This window comes from Oryctolagus cuniculus, chromosome 17 (assembly GCF_051225735.1).
Source record: "Oryctolagus cuniculus isolate XC-2025 breed Fujian yellow rabbit chromosome 17, ASM5122573v1, whole genome shotgun sequence".
Taxonomy (NCBI): domain Eukaryota; kingdom Metazoa; phylum Chordata; class Mammalia; order Lagomorpha; family Leporidae; genus Oryctolagus; species Oryctolagus cuniculus.
The window spans coordinates 55,280,391-55,290,571 of NC_142883.1; positions in this window are offsets into that span (position 1 = coordinate 55,280,391).

The following is a 10,181-nucleotide window of genomic DNA, read 5'->3' on the forward strand; positions in this document are numbered from 1 at the left end:
AAAATCTTCGGCACAGAAGATTGGATGACCCCAGCCTAGCTCCTGATGACACTTCAAGATCCTCCACCATAGCCCAGGCTTGCTGTGTATTTTCAGGACCTTATTTTTGTTCATGCCTTCCCACTTTACCCATTTCATTCAGGGACCAGTTCAAATAGACATTGATTGCCCCCTCCCCCCCAAAAAATGAGCTTCTGTACTTTTTCATGAAAGCTTTCCCACTCTCTCACACCTGAGCTAGGATTAATTGCTCCTTCATCTTTATTCCCATAGCACTTTGCCCATCATTTATCACTTTGGCTTATATTTATTTGTTTTGCATCCTGGTCATCTCCTTTTCTTGCTAAACCTGAATTCTTTGAGGCCAGTGGCATGCCTTGCCTAGTTCATGTTCACTTAAATGTTCACCAGACCAAATCCAGTGGACTTATAGTAAAGACATGCATCCCAGCCTAAAGGCCAAGCCTCAACACACTCATGACCTTGTTGTTCACTGATGTTACTGGTTCAAGGTTAAACATTAACGTCCCCATCTACATCTCCATCACCATTAGCGTGGCTTATCAGATCTGGCACCTACGCATGAATTCAATACCAACACTATTGTTACGGAATACCCCAAAAGTGGGTGGAAGAGTTGCTATGGAAACTCAAAACTGGGTCCTTTCACCCAGTGCACAGCAAGCCAATCACCGACCCCAGGGTGCTGGGGAAAAGGAAGCATGTACTGCAGCTAATGCGCAAGTCCCAGACTCCCCGAGGGACTGAAGGTGGTGAATCTTCCAGGTCCAAGTTGGGGATCAGCTCATGTGTGAGCCTCTAGTTGATCTGCAGTGTACCTGGCCTCCCTTTGATGGGTGAGTGGTAGGAGCCAGTGGGTTTCCTTTGGAGTGGCCGAGGTGCACTCTGATCTGTGGGACCTAAGGGCAAGGTGGGTGAGTTCCTGCATGGCTCTTAGAATAGAGTCTGGCATTGAGATGCTAGCTGTGCTTACTTGAGGGGCAGCTGGAGCCTGTTGTCAGAAGCTGCTAGGCACTAAACCTAAAACCCCCAAACCTGATGAAAGTGGGTGCCCACTGCCCACTGCAGGGCTGAACATTCACTTCCAGCCTGCCTGCTTGCTCCCTGGACAGCCTACAACCCTATCTCAAACCCCCTCTAGGCGGCCCTTTCTACAGTAAAAGCCATTTCTGCTTTCATCTCTGGGCCTCTTAGAGCCCTAAAATCCTAAAACCTAACACCTCTAATTCAGAGTCTGTTACACTTGTGTCTTTGCAGAGGAACTGCAAGCTAAGGAGGAGAAACTGGGGCTTGATAAAGTAACTATCAAAGGCATTAGAGATAAAGGCTGCTACTTCACTGCCACAAATCCTAGCAGTTGTTTTGGCACCATCTTAATCTTCTTGTACCTCAGTTGTTTGATGTGTAAAATGAGGTATTTGAACCAGATAAACTATGATCCTTTGGCTTGCTAAAGACCTAGCATCAAACCCATATGTTCAAAAGAGTTTCTATAATAATTCTATCACCATCAGCATTAGTGTTAATACCACTCTTCTTCTTGCTCGGTCCTGGGGACAAAGATGCGGGTGCACTTCATGGTTTCTCTTACTATATATTTGGCAATAGCTCCTTGTGCACTGATGTGACTTTCAGTGTTGTTTAGGCCCTTGTGTTAGGAGAAGGCAATATCTAAGTGGGTAGATTTTCGTGTGTGTGTGTGTGTGTGTGTGTGCACACGCGTGTTTGTGTGTATTGTTTTGTTTTGTTTTACTTCTAAGCTCCTGGGTTCGCATGAACTAAAGGGGCTTTTAAGTAAATTCCTTGAACAGGAAGCCATGCTGAACTGCTCTCCTGGCCTCCCAGACCCTCTCCTGTTTATTTCCTCTAATTCTCATTAGCATGTTTCTACTGCAGACTTGGAAACAGAAATTCTTGTGCAGCTAATTTAACACCTGCAGGTCTTGAGAGTTGGGAGAGGAACCACATCAATAAAATAATCACTTGCTTTCTCAGAGATTTTAAATGTGAACCGTTTAAAGGTTAGACTTTTGTTATTATTCCTATTTATGTGTTTGCTTAAGTCATATGCTAGTTAATGCTCTTGTCTTTTTGAATCTAAGAAGAGGCAAGAAAAAAAAAAAATGAATGGCCATCCTAAAGAAAGCATTCTGACAGTTCAGATGCAAGGTGGCTTTTCTCTTCCTCAGTCCACAATCTGTCTTAGCCTGAGAGTGGCTGTGAGGAGAGCCAGTAAGTAGGGCTCTGGCAAGTGGCAAGCTTGGGAGCTGAGTTGTGTCCATTGGGTGGGAGAGTTATCAGGCAAAGATAGCAGCTGGGGGCCGGCACCGCGGCTCACTAGGCTAATCCTCTGCCTTGCAGCGTTGGCACACCGGGTTCTAGTCCTGGTCGGGCCGCCGGATTCTGTCCCGGTTGCCCCTCTTCCAGGCCAGCTCTCTGCTGTGGCCAGGGAGTGCAGTGGAGGATGGCCCAAGTCCTTGGGCCCTGCACCCCATGGAAGACCAGGATAAGTACCTGGCTCCTGCCATCGGATCAGTGCAGTGCGCTGGCCGCAGCGCGCGGGCCGCGGCAGCCATTGGAGGGTGAACCAACGGCAAGAGGAAGACCTTTCTGTCTGTCTGTCTCTCTCACTGTCCACTCTGCCTGTCAAAAAAAAAAAAAAAAAAAAGATAGCAGCTGGGAAGCTCTCTGCTACGTTGCTGTGCTTGAGTGCACAAAAAAGCAAAAAGCAAAGAACAGGTGGGCAGGAAAATCATCGAAGATTGGAGGGCTACAGATGCTCCTCGACTTGTGATGGGCTGACACCCAATAAACTCAGCGTAAATAGAAAATACATGGAATCCACCTCGCCTACCCAAGATCCTTGCTCAGCAGAACAATGCCTTGAGTGTGACTTGTTTCTCCTCGAGACTGTGGGGTTACACTCACTGCCACTGCCCAGCATATGAACACAGAGATAGATGTTCCCTTCCCTTGAGATTCCTTATGGCAGGAATCTTGCAAGAGATGCCCTCAGCAGGTGAGGACAGGTTCCTGATAGATAGAAAAGCTGTACCCCATGCCCACAAGGTCATCCAGGAGTCAGCCCGAGCATTTCATGGGGATCCCTTAAGTTAGAAGAGAAAGCAGTGCTGTGGCTGTGCCCAGGGCTCAACCAGACATGCACAGAAATGCCCCTTCAGGAGCAGGGTTGAGGACATGGGTCACCAGCAGGTGCAAAGGGAGATAAGGAGGAAGTTGATTTAAAAAGAAAAAAAAAGAAGTCTTCAGTGAAGGTGCATGTTGTGCCAGGGAAATTGCATATTGTGCCAGAAAAACCTTGCACACATCTGCACAGGTGCCTCCACATTTCTGGAGGGCAGCAGAAACAGACACAATGAGATGGCCCCAGTGAGACCAGGATGGTACAGAAAGCTGAGAGTTGGGTCAGGGCATCTCTGATGTGCTTTCTCCTTCCTGCCCTCACAGAGCAATGAAGCCTGGAAACGGGCAGAGGAGAAGGGAGCCCAGGATGACACCATGGCTCCACCCCACATTGCAAGAGAGAGGGAAAGGAAGAGAAGATCTCCTTCCCAGTACACAGCTACGAGGTGAGGTCCCAAAGCTGATGATGGAGGAGATGAGGAATCTGAAATAAGGTATTTGCTTAAAGCCTTAGAGCAAATTGAACTTCTCATAACCAGAAGCGATCATGAAGCTACGTGATTTGCCCAAGTTGTGGCTGAGGGCATGAGAGGAAGATTCTGCAGAGTGGTTGAAGATGTCGGATGAGAACCCATCTATTGCTAATAGCCAGAAAAACTGTGCTTCCAGAGGTCTTGATTATCATGTCACTGGAATGTAAGGAATAAATGTGGGAATTAGTAAACACACACACACACACACACACATACACACACACTTAGCAGACTCATACTTCCTAAAAATTCTTGTATTTTTCCCCAAAGTTTCACACATAGGGCAGCTATTGAAAAATTGTTCCCTGAACCCTTCCTTGCCACAGGGCATCCTGTATAAAGACAGGGCATTTGAGCATGCCTGAACCACATAAACCAGGAGCCCTGGAGAGAAAACGATGCATAGATTTCAAAATTTCAAAATTTTCAAAAATGTATATGTAGTCTCCCCTCCCTGAATTCTGTTGATAGCTTGGCTGGGTATAGAATTTTAGATAGTCTGGATTCAAACAGTTTCCCTTTGGGAATTTCAATTTATTCCTCTGCTTCCTAAAACCCAGTGCTGCTGACCAAAAGTGGGTGCCACTGTGTTTGTCATCCCCTGTAAGGAACTTGATCTTTTCCTCTCTGGAAGCTTGAAGGGCACTCACATAACTTTTAGGTTGGAAAATTTCAGCACAATGGATCTACACATGGGCTGTTTTCTCATTCACACTTTGCCATGCTCAGTACATGCTCAGTTTTAAAGTCATGTCTACCTTCAGCTCATGGAGCTCTGTTTTTATCTTTAATTTACATTTTTAAAATTTTTATGCCTTAGTTCTGTCCTAGAAAGTCTACAAGGTTGCTATTAGGCCTCCTAGATTTGTTACCTTTTAAATCTTCTTTCTTATATTTTACTTAAGTTTGCCTCAATTTCTAAGAGATTTCCTTGACCTTCTTTTACAGATCAACAACTTGATCATCAGTTTCTACCCAACTGATTATTCAACCCATCGAATAGAAGTCTTTATTCTTGCAGTAATAGCTTAATTCCAGAAAAGGTCATTCATATTCTCTGATACCTTTTCAAAAGACACTGCCTTTAATTTGTGTTTCCAGTGCCTTCCAAAAGGCAGAATTCCTGTAGGCAGAAATCAAAATATTTAAAAGTAATTTTCATCTTCTCCCAGAAGATCATCTTTCTTATTCTCCCTACCCTGGGATTGTTTATTTTACTCTGATCCTTCTCTTTTTCTTTCATGCCTCTGTTTTTTGTTTTACTGTCTTGCAATCTTTCTTTTCAAGTGCCTTTTGCTTTTAACAAAGAGCTGCTTTGATATGTGCAGATAATTGGTGCACATTTCCTTAGCAGTCATGTGTTTCTCTCCCAACAGGCTTCTTCCCTACACAGAAAGGCCAAATATGAGCTCGCGTTATGTCAGCGAACGTAAGGACTGGCAGGCTCCCTTGTAATGTTTGAAGAACAGGACTAAGAGCACAGGCTAGCGACTCCAGATTCATCAAAACAAAACCCTCTGCAAGTCAAACTCTTGTGCTTTAAGTTTCCTCTTTTTCTCATAGTCCACAACACCCTCAACAGGGACTAACGCAGACGAAATACTAGGTAAATCACTTGTTTACTTCTGCCATTAAAAAGCGCAATTTGGTCTTTGGGGGAAACTGTGACTGCTTTTCCACATAGATTACAGCTGAAGTGACACTCTCAATTTGGAGAGTGGGCCAGCTCTCACTTCCTGTCTCTTGAATCCTGGCTCAGCAGAAAAGTCAGTGGATGTAAAAGAAGTCCAACTGTCCTGACACCATATCATACTGTGAGGAAGCCCAAGCAGCCACACACACACAGCCGTATGGAGAGCTACATACCCTAGCCATTTGGGTGGTTTGTACTAAGACATTCAGATTATTCTACCTGCCCTATCGCCACAGAAAACCATCAGACTGAATCCAATCGACCCACAGAAAGATAAGAGGTGGTTATAAACAATTGTCTTTAACCATCATGGAATGATTGGTTGTAAAGCAATAACAATAGATCATTTATTTTTGTCACAACAGATCAACTGCTTTCTTTCAAAAGTAGTTCTCAAGCCATTTTCCAAGATGAAAGCTGTTGCTGTATGTAACTCTGCTTAAGGGACAAGACTCATTGATATAGTCTTAATTTTTTTTTTAATTTGAGAGGCAGAGAAAGAGAGAGAGAGAGAGACAAATGGGAGAGAGCTCTCACCTGCTGGTCACTCCCCAAATGCCTGCAAAGACCATGACTGAACCAGGCTGGCGTTGAGAGCAGGGAACTCGGTGTAAGTCTCCCCACTGGGTAAGAGGGACCCAAGTACTTGAGCCATCACCTGCTGCCTCATAGAGTCTGCCCATACGCACTGGAGTCCCTTAAGGGGCAGGGTCAGAGAGTGGGGCAAAGCACGCCCTCGGAGTTTCTGTCCGGTGTGAAAGCTTTCGATCTTTCTGTGAGTTTGGAGTTTCTCCTTTATGCTGCAGGTCCTTCTGGTTGGGAGAGGGAGCACCAGACTATTAACTGCCTTCTTGCTTGAACAGGTCTAGGAGATGAGATGAATCTTCCCGAGGAGAGCGGTATTAGGCAAGTGCTCACTTGGGACTCCACGCTGGGGTTCAAAGGCAGGAGTAAGGAAAGGCCTGAGCTGACTTTCCTGTGTGAAGCAAGGAGGCGTTTATTAGCCCTGGTTACTTGTCATGCTTGTCAGAGGTTTCCTCAGAGATGCAAATAACTCTTATTTGAGAGTTTAGGAGCTTAATTGGCCTCTATTTTTAATGCCTGAATCCTGTGGTCTCTAAAATCTATGGGGTTGACTTTTCAGAGAAGAGGATGAGGACCTAGTAGACAGATTCCCAAAACTGAAAATATAAAATGAAAGAAGTGGACAGTTCTGACACATCGCACTGAAATACCCAAGTCTCCTGGTGAGGTTAAAAACGTGATGCCTCCAAAAATGGATATAATTTGAGTGTTTGTGGATCCACTTATTTATAAGCACAACTGGTTATGTAGGAGGTAAGGCAGTGAGAGAAGGCCACAAGCACTGGGCCCTCACCTGTTCTCTCATCCAGAATATTCAGCTCAGGTCTGAATCTGGAACATTCTAGGCAACAAAAACAAAACCCTACAAACTACCACACCCAATCTCCCAAAAAAGCTATGTATTGTTATTACTGCTGCTGGTGGTACTATTATGATTTTGATAAACTTCTTGGATATTTATCCCCCAAGAAACTCAGCAGAGTATTCTTTTCAATTCCTCTGTGATGCGCCTTCCTAAGAGGATTCCAGTAAATACAATATTCTCCACCTTATTCTGTTTTCAGCAATGTTTTATGGCTCTTCGGGGCTGGTGTCCCATACAAATGTGCCATGGGCCTGTGTCTTAATCTGGCTATGTTCTGGTCTGGCTTTCAGAAGGGAAGGATCATGAGACATGAGTCAGTAAGGCTTAAGAAGGATCAGACACAGCTCCAGCGAAAAATCAATAGAGCTCCAGAGATACCACCGTGAGAACGTTTAAGACCTGTTCTATCTGGGCAGTCTTACCACAACTTCCCTTCAACCCTCTGTTTTCTGTAGCAGCTATTTCCAAACTTCAGCAGGTTTATGAAATCAGAAAATCAAAAATTCTGGTTCACTAGCACCAGAGAAAGCAGCTTTAACAAAAACTCCACCCTGGTAAATTTTGATGCAGGTGGAACATAAATTTGTGCTAAGACATCATAGGTACATCTTAAGCAAAATGATCTTTGTGCAACTTGGAAAGTTGGGTATTTTTGTTTAGGAAAAAAAGAAAAAACGAAAAGTGAGATATTGTATAACTGAACCCTGTTCCATAAGGGATGGCAGAAGCAGATACCCAAAGAGAAGAAGGAACAGTAGATACCAAAAATGAGGGGAAGTTAGTCTTATCGCTGGTGGTCACTGATAACACAAAAAGGAGAGATCTGGGGATAGCAGGTTGCACTTGATAATAATCTTTGGAGAAAATGCTCCTGTAGCAGGCATATGATAGCCATGAGGAGAAAGGATTACTTTAAGAGAAAGAAGGTTCACAAAGGAGTCTTAGTCCAGTGCAGAGAATGAATGAGCATTATGTTCTTAGGAGAAACACCATAGGAAAAGAAAATGGGAAAGGATCAGACTAAAATGTGTTATGCCTAGAAGGTTTTATCTCTGTTTTCAAGTCTGATTGATTGGTAGTGACTCCCTGGCATACTTTGTCAAGAGAGATTGTGAAGTCATTCCTAGGCATAGCAGGAAAGTAAGCGCTGATTGATTAGCAATGTCTGCAACATGCAAGGAGAAGGGGAATCAGTTGCATCCTCGCAATGGCTGCTTAGGCAATGATTGCAAAGTTAGCTGGTAGATGACTCCATCATTCCTGATAAGTACCATCTCTTTCTTGCTGTTTCCAGTCCGGGTGACATTTGTCATGAGAACAATAATACAAACACATCATGAGATTATGTTTATATTGCTAAAGATGGTTGCCAAACTAAGACAATCTCCAATATTTTCTAGGGAGAAATCCAGACCTGTTGTCTTTGCCATTCTCCTTTAGAAACTCTCTCAGTCAGGTTTTTCCATATGCATTACTTTCCTCAGTTTCCAAGAAAGAAGAAAGGGCAGTAAGCAACCTGCCTCTTTCCCCCCGTCAAGGGTTCAACTGCCATACACCTGTACACCTACCCCAGAGACCTAAAGATTGCAAACACATAAAAATGAGCTGCATTTTACAAAATGGTTGGGTAAGCCTGCCTTCAAAAAGTGACCTTTCTTAAGAATCTAATAAAAAATCAATGTGCATCCATCTAATTGAGAAGTTAATTTCCAATCAATCATATCTGTTCATTGAAGGAACACCTGTCAGCACATTGTTGCCCTAATTTGAGTTCCAGCACGTATGTGAAAGAAATAGAACTGCAGTGTAAGATATTTTTAAAGAACTGTAGGTTGAAAGTCTTCTATAATTCAGATTTTCTTCCAGTTCAGATTCACATTTCTGACTGTAGTAAATATTTTTGGCAGCTTTCTTGTTCATATCCCCAGCCCCCAGCTACTGCTGTGTTCCCAGCAGTTTACAATCTTGCTTGGGGACACAGATTGACCTCACTAAGCTGAAGCCACCCCAAGTCTGGAGACAGATCACATGACCGGTTTGCACATTTGGTCTGCCTGGCCACAGTGGTTTGCTCAGTTAGGACTCAATCCAGTTAGGACTTCCGCTGAGAACCGAGGTGTCTCCTTGCTGGAAATGCATTGCGCTTCAACTGCAGCAATCCACTTTAGAACGAAAATGGAAGCCAGCTTTAGGAGAGGAGAGCCATAGTCAGTGACATTATTGAACTGCTCAATAAGATCAGCAACAAACCCAAAGCCAAGATTACCTGTGGATTTTTCAGGCAAATGAATCAGTATATTTCCTCAACTGTTCAAGTCCATTGTAATCAGCTTCTTTCTTCCCCATTCTTTGCAACACTAGCAGAGACACCTAGTTAATTTGAAATGGGAGACTCCATCTCATCAGCCCTGTATTTGTTTCCTGTGATTCAACTTTTTCTTTTCTAATTTTCTTTTATGAATGAGGGTTTGAAAGCAGGGTAATAAACAGCTGATAATGATTGGGATGAAAATCTCAGTCGTGTTCCAGGGGATACTTTGGAAAAGAATATGCATCTTCTAAATCAATACCATTTACATGATGCTAACGGGAAGGGAATGAGAGATAGATTGGTTTTGTTGTGGATGAAAATGCTTGCATACTATGGGGAGGAATTAATTATGCAAAATAGTGAAATATGTGCAGACAAATGCTAATTTGTCAACCTGAAAACTGAGCTTCCTAAATCTTCGTTTGCAATAAATTGAGTCATTTTCAAATATATTAGGCAAATGAGCTGAAACTCCAGCATGATTTGTGTATTTAATCCTATCGCCCATGCACACACTGCTTTCCATGGGACTTCCAGGGCCAGATTTTATTCTCTCCTCTGTGAATACATCCATGAGTATTGCAGCTTCTTATTTTTGCCATAGTCACTACATAGCTGCTCAAAGAATAACGCCTGATAATGAAATGGAATCACAGATTTATACATTTGCAAAGAGGAGTCTCTCCAGCTACCTTTTCCAGTAACACTGGAAGCGGGTGCAGTGACGTTTTATCTCATACATCCTTAAGGAGTTTCATTTGTAGATCAGAGAAGAGGATGCAGCAGACTGTCTCAAGACAGTTCTGCAGTTGTATGTGAAGAAAACAGGGCAGGTGGTTCAGGGTCTTGCACAAATGGAAGGTACCTAAGAGCTCAGTAGAGTATATAACAATAAGCTGTGGACTTGGAGTTACCCTTGCTCACTTGCTCACTTTAGTGATGTATGGTCCATTTCTGGGTGTCATGAGAACACCTTGACATTGGGCAGGGGATGGCCTTTGGACTTGCAGCACCTTCTGCGTCCAGTCA